Source organism: Camelus bactrianus, chromosome 2, assembly GCF_048773025.1.
Source record: "Camelus bactrianus isolate YW-2024 breed Bactrian camel chromosome 2, ASM4877302v1, whole genome shotgun sequence".
NCBI classification, from domain to species: Eukaryota; Metazoa; Chordata; class Mammalia; order Artiodactyla; family Camelidae; genus Camelus; species Camelus bactrianus.
In genome coordinates this window covers 28,457,164-28,473,732 of record NC_133540.1, presented here as the reverse complement: position 1 = coordinate 28,473,732, position 16,569 = coordinate 28,457,164, and the positions used below count along the sequence as shown (strand labels likewise).

The 16,569-nt window shown below is 38.0% G+C and overlaps 1 protein-coding gene and 1 non-coding gene across 2 annotated transcripts in view; one reads left to right on the top strand and one right to left on the bottom strand.

Moving 5' to 3' along the window:
• Window positions 1–16,569, top strand: part of FHIP1A (FHF complex subunit HOOK interacting protein 1A) — a 225,063-nt gene that overhangs the window by 10,468 nt on the left and 198,026 nt on the right. The gene's annotated exons all lie outside the window — the stretch shown is intronic.
• Window positions 10,412–10,515, bottom strand: LOC123612350 (U6 spliceosomal RNA). The gene has a single exon (XR_006719563.1). It is a non-coding gene; the product is annotated as a U6 spliceosomal RNA (small nuclear RNA).

Sequence of the window (16,569 nt, the reverse complement as noted above, 5' to 3'; positions counted from 1 at the left end):
GCCCTGTCTCTTACCCCTACTTCTCTCTGAGTCAGTTTTCTCTCCACAGCTGAGGCATGGCTGGCATGGATCACCCAGAAAGAGCCCCTGACCTTCTTCTTTTAGTCTCCATCTCAAAATCCCAGGAGTGGCTCTGGTTGGCCTCGCTTGGGTGACACCTTTATCCCTGTGGCCAGGGGCACAGATTATTTGGTAATTGGCAACCCCATCTAGAATTACATAGTTAGGATGAAGAAGAGGAATTTGGTCATTCTCAGAAGAAAGGAGGGTGTTGGACGCAGGAGCAGGAGGTGTGTTTACTTTGAGGGGGAAAAGGACAGCTTTAGCTGGTTGCAGGGAGAGAGGCAAGTGTGCAAAACACTGAAACAAAGGCACCGAGTCTAGAATGAGAAAATGGGTTGTATTAGTGAAACAGGATCAGGTAGACTCAGGGTGACTAGTTTGAAGGGGTTGGTTGTGGATTCTGGACTGATCTGATAGGGCATAAATCCTAAGAACCGACATGGAATTGACTTAGTCATGTTGGATCCTGGCTTTTATTCTTTAAAAATCGGTTTCATTTTGTAAGCAGAGTATTTGAATTGGTAATTTGAGGACTAAGTTGAGTGCACTTGAGAAGTTACACTCATTGAGCACAGACAAGGTAGTCTTTGTAGTCAAGAGACGGATGTCCATCCTGGCAGTACCTTAAAAATTACATGTTATCAAGTATTTATCTTACTTTTCCTATTAAAAAACAAAAAACAAAAAACAAACCAACCCTATATTTCAGAGTAACCAGATAGATGGTTTGAACAAAAATCTTACCTTTAGAAGAATTACAGCTAATAAATGAAGAAGAAATGATAAAAAGAAAGTATTATCATTTTGTTACCCCGAATGAAATAACAGATCTAGGGAATGATCACCAGTGACTGCTACAACTATTAGGTCAAAGGCTGATGGGGAACTTTATAATTGATGGATCAGGCTAATAACCCCTGAACCCACAGATTAATCCTAACATTACAAAAAGAGAAAGAAGGAGATAGTTCGTGCTTCCCAATTTGATGCAGTAGGAAATATACAGAAACCATCTGAAGTTTCTTGCCAAAAAAATGTAATGTGCTTCTTTTTTTTGAATTAATCTCTTTTTATTAAGCAATTACTCTATTAGTAGCCGTTAGCAGGTACTGAAAAGAACAATGTGGGTAGAAGCATAGTGCAAATCACAGCACTATTGTTAGTACCAGGAATATAAATGAGAAACCCCATGATTTTCAAAATAAAAGGTGCCTGATTTTCAACTTCCAATCCAAAGATTAGATCAACAAGAGAAAAACTAAATATGTGAATAAGATCACAATTTTTTAAAAATATATTTTTATTGAAGTATAGTCAGTTTACAATGTTGTGTCAGTTTCTGGTGTACAGCACAGTGCTTCAGTCATACATGAACATGCATATATTCGTTTCCATATTATTTTTCATATAAGTTACTATAAGATCTTGAATATCATTCCCTGTGCTATACAGTATAAACTTGTTTATCTAGTTTATGTATATTAGCTAGTATCTGCAAATCTCAGACTCCCAGTTTATCCCTTCCCACCCTCTTCTCCCCTCTGGTAACTGTAAGTTTGTTTTCTATGTCTGTGAGTCTATTTCTGTTTTGTAAATAAGTTCATTTGTCTTTTTTTTTTTTTTTTTTTTAGGTTCCACATATAAGTGATATCATGTGGTATTTTTTCTTTCTCTTTCTGGCTTACTTCACTTAGAATGACAGTCTCCAGGTCCATCCATGTTGCTGCAAATGGCATTATTTTATTACTTTTTTATGGCGGAGTAGTTGAATGTGATTCTGATGAAGACTAACTACTGGCTTATATGAAGCACAGGAAACAGAGGACCATGTTAAACAACACCCTGGAGATGACAGCCAAATCCAGAATGTAGAAATTTCTATAGGACAAATTACTCAGTTTGTTCAGTTAATAATGGCAAGAAAAACAAAAAAGGAAGAGGAACTTCCTTTTATTAAGGAACTTCCTTTTATTTTTAAGAGACATAACTAGGTTTGGGTCTTGATTTGGCTAAATCAACTAAGTTGTAAACTATAAATATAAAATTATGAGACAATTTAGGAAATTTAACTCTGGACAGGAGGCAAATTAAGGGACTTAAAAAAAGGAATGATAATGGGATTATTATTGAAAAAGAGTCCTTATTTAAAGATACATACTGAAATTTTTTTCAAATTATATATAATATTATATGTTTTCTATGACTTATAACAAATTACCACAGACTGGATGGATTAAACAATAAATATTTATTTGCTAGTAGTTCTGGAGGCTAGAGGTCTAAAATCAAGGTGTAGGCAAGGCCATGCTCCCTCAGAGATGCTAGGGGAGAATTCTTGCCTCTTCCAGGTTCTGGAAGCTGTCCTTGGCTTGTGGCTGCATCTCTCCACGCCATCTCACAGGCCCTCTCTTGGGATGTCTGTGTCTAATCCCCCTCTGCCTCTCTCCTATAAGGATACATGTGATTGTGTTTAGGGCTGACCTGGATAATCCAACATAAATTCTTCCTTAAGATCTGAAGTTATAGTCACAGTTTTTTTTTTTTTTTTTTTTTTTGCTGTAAAAGTAATATTCACAGTTTCTGGGGATTAGGAAGTGATGTATCTTTACGGGCCACTTTTTCTGCTTATCTCAGATATGATACGTGAAATTTACTTTAAAACAATCCAGCAGAGGCAGACAGTGGGAATGGGAGATTCTGGGTGGCTATACATCGTTCATTCTTTTTTTTTTTTTTTTGAGTTATAGTCAGTTTACAATGTTGTGTCAATTTCTGGTGCAGAGCACAATTTTTCAGTCATACGTGAATATACATATATTTATTTTCACATTCTTTTTCACCCTGAGCTACCACAGGATCCTGTATATATTTCCCTGTGCCATACAGTATAAACTTGTTTATTTATTCTATATATACCTGTCAGTATCTACAAATTTCAAACTCCCATTCTGTCCCTTCCCACCCCTCTCCGCCCCTGGCAACCACAAGTTTTACATTGTCCATTCTTGAGCCGAGTCAGGCCTGTTCATGTACTACTCTCTCTACTTTGTATGTGTTGAAAACTTTCTGAATAAAAAGGGGAAACAAACAAACAACAAACAAAAAAGGTAAACCAGAATGCCTTAGTAATCAGTTCCTCTCAGAATCTGGAATATCCCATATTAACCCCTAGTAAGTATAAACCTCCAATTTTTTCTGTTCGTAAAAATTAGTTATGAGATGTCTAACATTCTGGTTAGTCCATCAGGCTTTCACTGCCTTTTCAGACATACTTTGTACTTCTCAAGAAAAAGAAAAAGGTGAATGTCCCTTCATTTGAAATTCAGAACTTGTAAGATGGAAGGTGACCTGAGGCTTAGATAAGAACCCCCTTTTCCCTTCCTCATGAAAATACTGGTGAGTGCAGGAGGCGGCCTGGTCATCTTTGGAAACTCATGGGCCAAGTAACTTAACACAACATCCTTGTCAAGCAGATGGAATCACGAAAGGGTCAACATTTTTACTGGAAGGCCCATCTTTCAGGTCTGTTTAACTGTGATCATAAAATGTCCAAGTGAGCTGCAACTTGGCACATAGAGTATCCTCCGTGGAGTAGTTCAGTAGTAATGAATATTTTTTCTGTGAATTACTCTTTTTAATGATATAAGGCTTGAGATTTTAATTACGAATTCTAATCTGTTTTATTCTGTTTTTCCTTTAAAGTGAAAAATAATGAGATTTTCATGATTTCTCTTCCTCACCCCTGTGCTGGGACGATTTCAAGGCATACATTTCAAAATAAACACACAAGGCATTTCTCAAAGAGCTGTTGTGGCTTGTGTATACAAGTATATTTCTTAAAGTACTATCATATACCCAGTTCCGGCTTAGGTGTGTATGTTACAAAGGATAATGACTGTCGACACTGTTTTAGGCTATTCAAGTTATGTCACGTGTATTTTAGTTCCGTAGTGACTTTTCTTAAGGAAGGAAGCAGAAATTCATATGCAGAGTCTCCGATCAAATAATGCCTGGGTTGTGACTTAAATTGCCCAAAGCAGCATGTTTAAATGTGAATTTAGCCTTTAGAAGCCAGTTTGTTAACATGCCATAGTTTTGTATTCTTTCCTCAGTGACTTTCATACTGAATTTGTTTCTTTTCAAGTTAAAAGCTGTATTTTGAAGGGGTGGTATAAACTCTAGTTGTAAAATCTCAAAATTAGGCCATCTTTTTTCTGCTCATGGAATTAGAATTTTGTATGTGTTGTTTGCTGATATATGAGACTACTGAAACCCGGTTCCCTCCTGTATGTTTGTTCTGAGTGTGGTACCAGTTGGCCTGTATACATCACACATAGGAACATGTGGCCAATTCACTACAAAATTCAACTTTTTGTGGTATATGCGTTCATATAGTTTATAAGGCTGACGGCATTTTGAACTTATTATTATATTGCTATGACATGGAAACCCAGGCCTACCGGAAAGATGTATTTCTTGGCAGGTGTGGACTAGAGGTGGTGTATCATAGCAATGTAGATATAAAAATAACTTTTCTATGTGGATGAAGTCATTGGTGAAGGAATAGATTTAAATCCTTGCAAGCCTCTTGGGCATTCTAGTTGCTTACTAAATGGCTTATTATAAAACTTGATGGTGATTATTAAATCTCTCAGCCATTGCCTCCTTTTAGAGTTGCAAAATCACCTGATTTATGTACTCTGTAATAAAGGAGAAAGGATGTATAGAAATAATTGAGATAATGGCTTACATTTCACTTGATATAGTATTATGATAATCTGTTCTGCATTTTTTAGTGTATGTTTTTGTGCACAGAAGAACTATTTACTCAGTAATCGTCTTTAAGATATAGGTTCTTTTATTACCCAGGTATACTTTAATTTTTCAAGAACACACATCTTTACATAAAATGAGATACTTCTTAAGTTTTGTTTTCCTCTTTGCTACTTTTTCTTCTTTATCTTAAAGAAGATAAACCATGATGCAGAAATCTGATTGAAAAAGAACTCTAAGGTTTGCATGATTTTTTTTTGGTTTGCAAATAATTAACAAAAAAGGAATCATTATGCAAAAACAAAGCATTGTCTTTGAGTGAATAACAAATACAAAATACCATCCAAACCTTTACTGATTTTACATCCTTCATGTCTCTCAAATCCGTTTGTTTTCCCTCATCTGTATTAGCTCCACCCTCTCTTCTAGATCCTTACAGTAGCTTCTTAACTGGTCTTCCTCCTACTCTGTCCACTCTCTCCAGTGGGTTCTTTGCTCCAGCCTTAGTGATATTTAAACAGTATCGATTTCATGGTGTCATTTTCCTTCTTCTTCCTCCCTTCCATTTGAAAATCCATTTGAGGCTTCCCATCACTCTTTTTTAAAAAAATTTTTTATTTATTTTTTATTGAAGTACAGTCAGTTACGATGTGTCAATCTCTGGTGTACAACACAATATCCCAGTCATGCATATGCATGCATATATTCGTTTACATATTTTTTTCCACTAGAGGTTGTTACAAGATACTGAACATAGTTCCCTGTGCTATACAGAAGAAACTTTTTTAAAATCTATTTTTAAATATAGTGGCTAACATTTGTAAATCTCAAACTCCCAAATTTGTCCCTTCCCACCCCCTTTCCATAAGATTATTTACTAAGTCTGCAAGTCTGTTTCTGTTTTGTAGATGAATTCCTAGTGTCCATTGTTCTTAAGGTAAGTAAAGATCCTTAATATGTGCCAGGCGCTGTGGACTCTAGCCCACCACCTTGCCAGCCTCACCTCTGACCCTTCTCTCACCGGCTCTCAGTACTTCAGCACCATAGGCTTTCTTTCATCTCTTCATGTGCCCCCATAGTCTTTAAAAAAGCCACAGAGCCTTTGCACATGCTGTTCACTCTACTTGGAACACCATTCTCCTCCACCCCACCATCCCTGTACCTCTCCCCACATAATCCCCTTTGCGTAATTTGTTAACTCCTATTTATCTTCAGCTAAAACCACATTTCCTCAGGGAAGCCTTTTTACACTAGTTGGGTCTCTCTTTTATAGGCTTGTTGACATAACTTTCTAGGCCCAAGATGGAGCCATAACTGTTCAGGGTGTCATATCAGCAAACTGACACTTGGATGATTTTGGTGTCCCTGGTCCGCTTGACCAGAAGCGTGCTAAGTATACCTAGTCGCCAGTCTGCAGACACCAAGTCGGCTCTGGGTCTTCTCACCCCAGACGGGGTTGACTGTGTGGCCCCAGCCAATCATTTATTTTCTACTTTTCTCTTCTTTGTTCTTTATTCTTCATCCCGTAAAAGTTTCCTGCCTTCTGTCCCATTTTGCCGAAAGGAGACTGTCCACTTCATGAATTGTTAAAGTTTATTTGTGCCATCTAAATTGTATTCTTTAATCATTTTTAATAGGCCTTTGAATCACCATGCATCTTTTTTTTTTCCCCCATTGAGCTGACTTATTGGCTATAATTTATGTGGTTCTGTAAACCATCTTTATGAGCGCAGGTGGTGGACCTGTTTTCGCTCACCATTATCTCCCCAGACTTAGCACAGTACTTAGCACGTATTAGGTGTCCCATAAATATTTGCTGAATGAATGAATAACTAGAGAAAATGGAATCGATGTAGCTGTTACCTAATTAAGTGCACACACAGTGCCAATACCAGAGACATCAGGAAGAGTGAAATGTGCCCTTGCAAGAGGTCATCTTCGGAGGCTGGCTCCTTAATCTGTAGCTGCTGTTGTTAGAAGGGGAGTTTGGAACAGTTTTAAAGAGTGGTCTTTGGAAGTAGTTTACGAGCCACGTAAGAAAAGCGCTTGTCTTTTTGATTAAAAATAATATCCAGCTTGATGATTCCCTTTATTTTCTAAATGTATTTCCGACTCACAGATATCAAATTCCACTTTCAAAGAACCAAATTTGTCACAGTTGAAAATTTCAAAAGAATGTTAAATAGGTGATGGCAACCTTAAAAGAGTTGTTCCTAAAACGTTTTGAGCATTGGCGGGCGTTTTTGTAATGAGCGTGTCAGCTTTGAAGGGGCTACTACTTCCATGGACATGCGCGCTGTGCTGTTTCTGTTCGGATCTTTCACGAAGTCGCTCTTCACGCTTTAAGGATGTCTCAGTTGTGCTTCTGGCAACGAGGCAGAGGGAGGCATTTTACTCTCTTAAGTCATTCACTTCATCTTGGTGCTTTCCATCCTCCATGGGCAAAATACATCTTGCAGAATTTGTTTTTTTTAACCAGGAAGGAATGTAATAGGGAAATGAATTAACTATTATAAAGTGTTTTAAATTCCTTAGATGTTGAATTCTGTGTTTAGAAAAAGCCCCTGTTAGCGTGAAAGATCACAGAACTGGGACCACATTATTCCACCGAAAAGTATCAGGGATTCTTGCCACATTCTACTATTCAGGATGATTTATTCGTTACTTTTATTGATTTTTTTTTTTTTTTTTTTGGCCACTACCACTTAATCTCTTTTGTGCTAGGTATTGCCCCTTTACCTCCTGATTTTGGAAGAAAGTTGCTTTGTGTACTCCCTCTTTCTAACACTTTAAATCAGCATTGACTTTAAGGGGGAGTAACTGAATTTAAAATAACACACATACATCTGCAGCTTTAAATCTATGAGAATGCTTTTGGATATACTGAACTGGTAACTGCAGCTCTTGAAGATTATCTTCAAGCAGAACATTTGTCACAGATCCATTCAGGTCACCATTAGGACTGTGCTTTTCCTTCGTTCACCTTTGGGGAAGTGCACACAACTCAACGTGGTGTGGGTGCTTTCGGAATAGAAGACGGCACTGCAGGCTAACATTCTGGTGGCAAGCCTTAGCTATGCGGCCAGGAGCAAAAGTTCTATTGACTTTTTGTTCTCAAGTGTTCTTGTTTTCACCTGAGCAACAGAGATTTGGCTTTCATTTGCTTTTTGTTTCGTTTACTACTTGCCAGTAAAGGCCTACATTTTCATATTGCTTTAGTGTTGGCAGTATTTGCTTATACAAATATATGTATATATTTTTTGCAAATATATTTTTGTACTTCCTTCTGCAAATATTTTCTGTGCCTAACAATAATACCGAGATTCATGAGAGAACAATCTTTTGAATTTGGTCTTGTAAAGAGTGGTTCTATGCTCAATACCTTCTTTGGCAGGTTACCACTTTTTGTTAAATAAGGCTCTTAGAAAAAGACCTTTTAATGTTTGTGCAGAAGAGTCATCGTGTTTTCTGTCTGTGTGAATCTCAGTGAATCCTGTCTGTGACCGAGTCCCAACCTCATACGTGACCACTGACACTCATCTGTGTGAGTCCTGGCCAGCCACTCCCTACTTCCCAACAAAATTGTCCCCAGAGGGATTTGAATACTGTCAAATGCATTTTGATGTAGATGCACTCACATTAGCATTAAGCCCTTTAGTATTATTGTTACTTGTTTATTTATTTTTTACTAAATCATCCAATCTTAAGCTGGGGTCATGTTATTATGTAATATATTTAATGCGTACAGTTCTTGTATTCATCACTGATCATTGTGCTGTTTCCTGTGTGGGCAAGAGAATTACTGTTCTGTGTAAGGTGGTGGGATATTGTGTAGCTGGGCCCTGGGAAGTCTCAAGAATGATGGCAGTAATGCGCTCAAGTCAACTGCGCCCTCTGGGTGAGCACTGAAGTGCTTGTTGTAAGGTCTTGAAAAGTTAATGGAAAATTAATACCTTGTAAACATAATCCTCTACTGTTCAAAATAACGACCCACTCAGGTTCAGGCAGCGTATATTAAAATATTCTAACATGAGTTAGAAACTGGTAAAGAAGGGGTAATAAAGGATTTGGAATGGCTTTTCACTTAGTTGTGAAGTAAACAGGCTACTGTGCGTGAGAGGTCTTCGCAGTCTTTATGGAGGAGGCAACTGCGGTGAGCAGAGGTCACGTGGCACGCAGAGTCACGTGGGTGATGAGTGCGGGAGCTGGACCTGGACCCAGACGGCTCCTGCTCATCCCTCCTCCACAGTTCTGCCTTTCCCTGGACGGAGGGAGGCGTCACGTGTTGCAAGAAATGTACAGTTTCCTCTTTTTGATAAGCTGAGACAAACTGAGATTTAGGAGATAAAAGCTCAAGTCATTTATTAACTTACTGAACCACCAATTCGGTTTGATAGAAATTTACCAAGGCCCTCTTATGTGTGAAACAGTACGCTGGGTGCCAGAGTAGGATATCAGGATCTCCAGTCGTCAGAGCTTGTAAAATATGTATGAAAATAATTTTCTACAAGCCAGAATTCATTCATTCTGCAGATTTTTTGGCACTGTGGTGTGTCAAGCCTGGGCTAGACCTTGAGGATTGTTCATCTGTTTATTGTTTATTTTGGGGGGTGTAGGGATATAATTAGGTTTATTTATGTATCTATTTATTTTTAGAGGAGGTACTAGGGATTGAACCCAGGGCCTCCTGCATGCTAAGCATGTACTTTACCATTTGAGCTATACCCTCTCCCTCATTCATCTGTTTATCTTCATCCTAAACTTCTGATCACCACTATGTGCCAGGCACTGTTCTAGATGCTGGGAGGATAGTTGAGAACAGAGCAAGCAAAGTCTGTGTTTTCAGTGAGCGTGCATTCTAGCGGAAGAGAGACAGACGGTAAATACATAAGAAAAGACCCATTCTGCAGGGAATTAAGATTGGACTGTGTATGGAGAGATGGCTATGTTAGATTGCAGAGTGACGTAAGGTTTGATCCTTGCCCTAGTGGAGACAGAAATGAGGATGGAAACTTAGAAACATCATAATTTTGGCTATTTATTTGAATTTTTTGTTTTTGCACTTTAGTGCTAATAATCTCTTGATCAAACAATACACTGTTGGACTTCCAGCCCTTTACTCTGAGCTCAGTCCCCTATGTTGCTTGAAAAATGGGCTCCTGGGCCATGTTATCTTGACTCCATTGTAGAATTCAGTTTTAATTTGGGACAACCTAAGAAAAAACAGTTTTTGACTTTATTTGCTTTTGGAGTACTATTGGGAAAATTTTCCATCACATCTTGTGATGTGATTATATCTCCTAGAGCAGTTCTTTCACAGTAAATGATAGGAAACAGCTTTGCTTCCCTGGAGAGGTGCAAATGTTTGGTCCTCATAGGAAACCGTATACCTAATGATATTTACGTTTTCACCTTGGCTGTTAGGAAGCACAGACTCAAATTCTCTGCTTAACTGTAGTAACTGTGTAGGACTCAAATGGGTCTCCGTATTTGAGTTCTATTCTAATATCTCTTATGTCAGCCACAGTCTTCGTTTTCGTCTCTAATTCATACTTTCCTTGGTCATGATGTTTTAAAAAATATGTAATTGTTCATGAATTGGCATGTCATCCTAGTGCAGGGGCCATGCTAATCTCTGTGTCATTCCAATTTTAGTGTAAATGCTACTGAGCTGAGTACTCGTTGGTCATGATTTTTAATTTCCTTCTTTAATATGTGCATTTCTCATAAGCCATCTCAGGTTTTTTGTAGAATTAGATGAGGGCTAAATAAATAATGCCCCTACACTGTTCACTGTATGAACAAGATACACTTAGAATGTTATATATCAGTACATAAATACAAGGACCCATCATATTTTAAATTTATATGTTCTTTGTTCTCTGTGAACTTGGTCTTCATTGATAGTTTTTAGGCAATGGTACATATAATCATAGACTGTAAAACTAAATGAAAAATGTTGCAACAGCAAGAGCCAAGTTCATGAGTAAATATTTGCACACTGACTGAGTCCACTCTGCCTCTGATGAGTTATTCATTTCCACGTATATGAATCTTTGCAATAAGAATTGGAATTTTTTTGTTGTTGTTGTTGGTCATTCATAGATTTTAATGGTCCATTTGGAGACTTGGAGTTGCTATTATTAATGGGCTGGGACTCATCACTGAACTTGAGCTAACATGATCTAGTCATGCTTTTATTTTCAATCAATGTGTGCAAACCCTGCCTCAGAGGACTGTGTATTGTTCAGTGCTGAGCAATGAGCAGATCACTGGTTAGGTAAAATGAGTTGACCTCTTACGACCAATCATTCTTAGATTCTGTCTAAAAAAAGATCTTTAAAAGTTAAAAAAACACTTTATCTTGTAGAAGAAATTTTTGTTTTCAGTGACCAGATGAAAAACTGGACTCCTTAAAACAGAAATCTTTTCAATTAAAGTAGTGAAATAATTAAAGGGATAGCTGTGCTTTTTGAATTTGCCTTATGTAGCCTCCAGTAGAAATTTCTCCCCCAGTTTTAAACTTAACAAAGTATCACCCATCCCTCAGACAGCCCTGTCAGTTCTTATAAAGTGGGAAGACTGTGAACCTATGCTGATATACATTTAAGTGGTACAGAAAACTTTGTAGAGTTAAATGAATATCAGATGTTTTTAGGAACTTTGTTTTAAAAATAGTAATTCTTAGATAAAAGTCACTTTTGTCTGTTTCAGACTGATGACCTACTTTCTATTTAAATGAAGTGTCAAATGTTGACATCAGAATATCTTTGTGATTCAGTCTGTGTGAGGATAAATGAATTCAGTTAAATAACACAGTGGCGTTTGCTTATTTGAATCCCATCTCATTCCCCCTCCCCGAGAAATAGTTATTTTCAGTGTGTCAGTCATGCTCCAGGGTCTTGTCTCTGAATGCTGCAGGTGTGGAGTTTGCAGTCACGATTGAGCTGAGGCCTGTTCTTCTGCATCATTTTCGTGTTACATTTCATGGTTTTCATTAGAGCTTCTCAGCCCTCCTCAAAACTTAACCACTGTTTATTGTAAAATAAAAATCCTTAGGATTTTCATTACATTGAACAGAATCTCCTCTCAGGAACCATAAGTTGAATTGCTTTTCTGAACAAAAATAGTTGTTCTTTCTCTGAGCCACTGGTTTATTTTTACCCCAGGGACACCGCATCTTATAACAGATCATGTTTCTCTCTACAGGACTGTAGAGAGAGGTCATGTTTCTCTCCACATGGCTGCAGCGAAGCTTTGAGTCTCCGTCCTCCTCCTCTCTTTTCCTCCTCCCCCTTCAATGTCTACAACACCTCAATTCTGGCTCTCATTCTCCCTTGTGGCTACAGGGATTGGTACACTTATCTAATTCTACTAGCTTTAAAAGCTATTTGAAGACACGGATTCTATTTTTGTTTATATTCCTTATGGGGCTGTTACAGTGTCTTGTACCCATTTGGCAGTCAAATAATAGCTGAATTAAGTATTATGAGGTCCCTCAAAAATAGCTCCATGTTGGGCTGTCTGCAGTGATGAGGGCTAGGAGAAAGAAACACACAGTGTGCCAGTGGAGGTTTTGAACATGCTGAGGATCAGAAGGTTGTATGTTTGAAAATCCTGCACCATGAAACAGGGTGCTCCTTAGGGTGAGAAAAGAATGTCGAATGTAGGAGCCAACCTACGCTACTTCCCTCTTTGTGTCTTGTCTGAATACACTGCTGTATCAAAGCTGGGAGCCTGGCGTCTCCTTATTTTGCTCCAGTCGGAAAGGTCAATTCTCTTCTGTCATAGAAAAAAGGTAAGGAGTTTGTTGGAAGAGGGACAGTTTAATCAGTGAAGGTTTAGAAGTCGCTTTGAGATCTAGGCATACAAGTCATGCAGACACACCTACCGTGTAATGCAGATTACATCAGCTCTAAAATAGTTGTGAGCTGTAGCCAATGGTCCATGTATTCAGCTTTTATTCTGTATGATTAAATTCCAGTACAATGAAAGAATGTGGACAGATCTATGGAATGAACTGTAATAGTATGTGACATACAGTCAAAACTCTTTAATGGAAAAGTCCACTGAAATAAAAGTGAACCAAGTTAACTGAAAGCAAAAGATCATCAAATTGAGATACATGGTAACACTTTATTTTATAATTAAATTTACAAAATCTATATTTGGTGTGTTGAGAAAGAGAACCTTTGTTTTATAAAAATTAAAAAATTCACTATATTTTATCTGCTATCACGTTACCATATGTTATTAGTAAGAGTCGTAATTCTAATCTTTCATAAATCTAATCTACAACTTTAAATATCAGATGCTTATAAAAATACTAACCAGAGAAAGAACTTTTTTTCATTGTATTTCTCTCTCCTTTTCCCATCTCTGGTGGGGAAACAAAGCATAAAGTTTGTTCAAGTGAAAAAAACAAAACAAAACCCAAAACCCCTACCTTACCCAGAATTTCATTTTTTAAAAACTTTGCTTAGGGTCTTGAAAGGGTGTCTTTGAAGTAGTATGTAGTTGAAAACATACCCTTAAGGACCCTTTATTGAATTAATTAAATACCAATTATTCAGCATAATACTGATTTTATTATATAGTTTCAAATTTTCTTTACTTCTAAAACATGTTTCCTTCAAATGAAGCTTACATGGTTGCATTTTTGACATACACATATGATCTAATTCAGCTAGGCCCAAATGAAAACTCTAGATCTAAGTTTCCTAATTAGCGATGAAGATTATGCTCTATGAGAGTGTGCATGAGTCACTGAGGGGGTGGTGCGGCATTAAAACCACTCACTCTGGAATCTGCATCAAAGGCTTGTTGTGAGGATTAAATGAGTTTATTATTCATGACGAGGATTTAGAAGAGAGTCAAGTGCCCTGTTAAGTGTTTGCTATTTTTATTATTGCCATTGTATGGCTAAGACATCTTCATCTTTTTTTGTTCAAGTATCCAGCACGAAGTAGGTAGCCAGGTAGGGATTCAATAAACATTGTTGAATAAATGAATCTTCAATTGCCTAGTGGACATTTCTATTAATTGATCACTTCTGATTCTCTTCTAAACAGCTCCCTTTCATGGTTTTATTTCTACCAATGAATCCTTTCATGTTACCAAGAGCAAAATCCTAGCGGAGTTGGCAACCATACCTGAGACAGAGCAGATTGAATGATTTTCAGGGACATTAAGACAGTCCCTGCCCCCAAGGCTCTAGGTGCAGAAACAGGGACAGAATATTTTCATACAAGGTGGGTGGGCCTGAATCTTCTCAAACAGAACGTTTTGAGCCAGAATTAGAGGTAACTGCTTAACTGCCCAGGAAATTACTAAAGTCACCAAAAATTATTGCTAAAATTGTAGCTTCTGCTGCGTTAGTATTGCTGGGTTAGCAAACTTTCTTTGTCATGCTAGTTCCATTGGAAAGTCCTTGTTGCTTCTAAACGGAGTCCCAGCTCTGCAGCCTGGCATCCAGTGAAACCCCCCAGAACTTTCCAGTTCCGCCCCTCATCAGATCTCTCCTCAGCTGAGGCCTCTCCCTTCACGTCTCCTAAAGCATTCCTGTTCCTGCTTTAATGTCCCTCTGTTCACACTGTGCTGTGTTCATTATGCGGTCGGGCTTCCTGCATCCTCATTCATCCAAATCTGTCTTCCTTAATCGACTAGAGAGGCTTTTCCACCCTTACTTATGTGAAGCCATCTGTGTCATGTTTTTAGGCTCCTAAATGTATTCTTAAGTGTTCCATTTGCATATTTACTGCTTTCCCTACTTTATGATAACCTTTTTGAGGGGAGGGACTGATGGAATAATGCAATTGGGGGTTAGGGGAGGAATCACACATCACAGCTAAAGCAACACCTACTAAATTGGAAAAATTAACAATGTAAGTTTATTTTCTAACCTGTGTAGTTTACAAGGGCTTTAGAAAATTCTAAGATCAAGTCCTTCCTATTTTTTTTTTTTGGCATTAAAATGTTCTTTTAAAAAAAGTAAGTGATGATGGTAACACCTAGTAATAGTAATGGCATGAAATGAATGATCTTTACATGGAAAAATAAAAATTGGAGTTGAATTGGTTGTGTATGTCTATATGTAGTTTCACTGGTTTCTGAAATTGCAAAGTCTAGAAAAGACAAGTCTTGCTGACTGCTGATCGTGGGAGCGTATGTACTCCATCCCTTTAACTTCATCTGGTGGCCATTCTATTCCCTGCTCTGTTGCACAGTTCAGATCTTCCTCATTTTTCTACGGGGTTAATCCCAATAAACCCATCGTAAGTTGAAAATAAGTCGAAAATGCTTTTAATACACCTAACCTACCGAACCTCATAGTTTAGCCCAGTCCACTTTAAATGTATTCAGAACATTCACCATAGCCTACAGTTGGGCAAAGTCCAGCATCACAAGAGAGTATGAACTGCCTGTCACTAGCCTGGGACAAGATCAAAATTCAAAATTCCAAGTACGGTTTCTACTAAGTGTCCATCACTTCTGTACCTTTTTTCATAAAGTTGAAATTGTAAGTTGAAGTGCTGTTTTTCAAGGTCTCAGACATTGGCTTAAGATTCTCATGCTGTGATTTGATTCTGTTTATTCAGCTAGGGAATACATGAAAGTTACCTTCCAAACATCCAAAAGTGTTTCCTTCCATTGCTTGAACTTCAAAGAATATTTTTTCTTGTTCAGTTCAGATTAATCTAGGCAGTGGCATTCTGTGCCCTTTCTAAGTCAATCAGCTTTATTCATGTCATCAAAGGAGAATTTTTGCATGGCTTTCTAATTTTTCAGGTTGATTAAAAAACTCAGTGAGGATACAAAAGATATTAATTTGTTCTTTTCCTTCCAAATCTTGAACCATTTGTTTTCTTGCTCCATATTGGAAGGCAAGTTAACATTCTCCTCCTTTTTTCCAATCGTTCCACAATTTAAGGCTTTTGTTGAATACACTGTATGTTTACTTTTAGATTTTGACATTTTAATTACTAGGAGTATTTGATCACATGGAATTGTAATGATGTTCAACACCACCACCTGACTTCCATTTGTGCACAGTGCTGACGGAATGACGGGCAGTGGGTACCCTGGTTGGGTTCTGACAGCCGATTGGTGAAGGAAGAGGCTGGGTGTTCCCATGGTACCACAGACTCATTGTGCTGTCTCTTGGTTACTGTGCAGTTTCAAACAGCAGATAGCTGCTGTTTCAGTCAGAGTTCATTGGTTGCAAAAAACAAAAGTCCTCTCAAAGTGACTTAAAGAAGCTAGAAAAAACTTAGACATGTAGGATTTTACAGCCCATCTCAAAGATACGCGTGGCCCTACCAGGGACTATGGAATGGGCAAGAAAGTCAAGAATCATGGTCACATCACCTCCTCTCTAGTTCTGCCTTCCCTGCTTCTCTCTCTCCTCTTTGACATGGGCCAGCATACTGACCTTTTGGTTTTAGGCCCAAATATTTTTCCTAAGTCAGAGTCTTGAAAAAGACAATTCGATTGGCTTAATTCAGCCTATGGATCTGTTCCCCCGAATCAGGCAGCTACCCTGGTTCTACGACTGGTTAGGGCTGGGAGCATTTTACACGGTACAAGCGAGGCAGCCTTCAGCCAGGTCCTGCACCTCCTGCACTGGCTCTTTGTTTCTACCCTATTCTTGCCTATTTTCTATCCTTTTGTCTTTTTGTTCCATATTTTGAGAGATTTCCTCACTGTTATCTTGGAGTACTTTTACTGAATTTT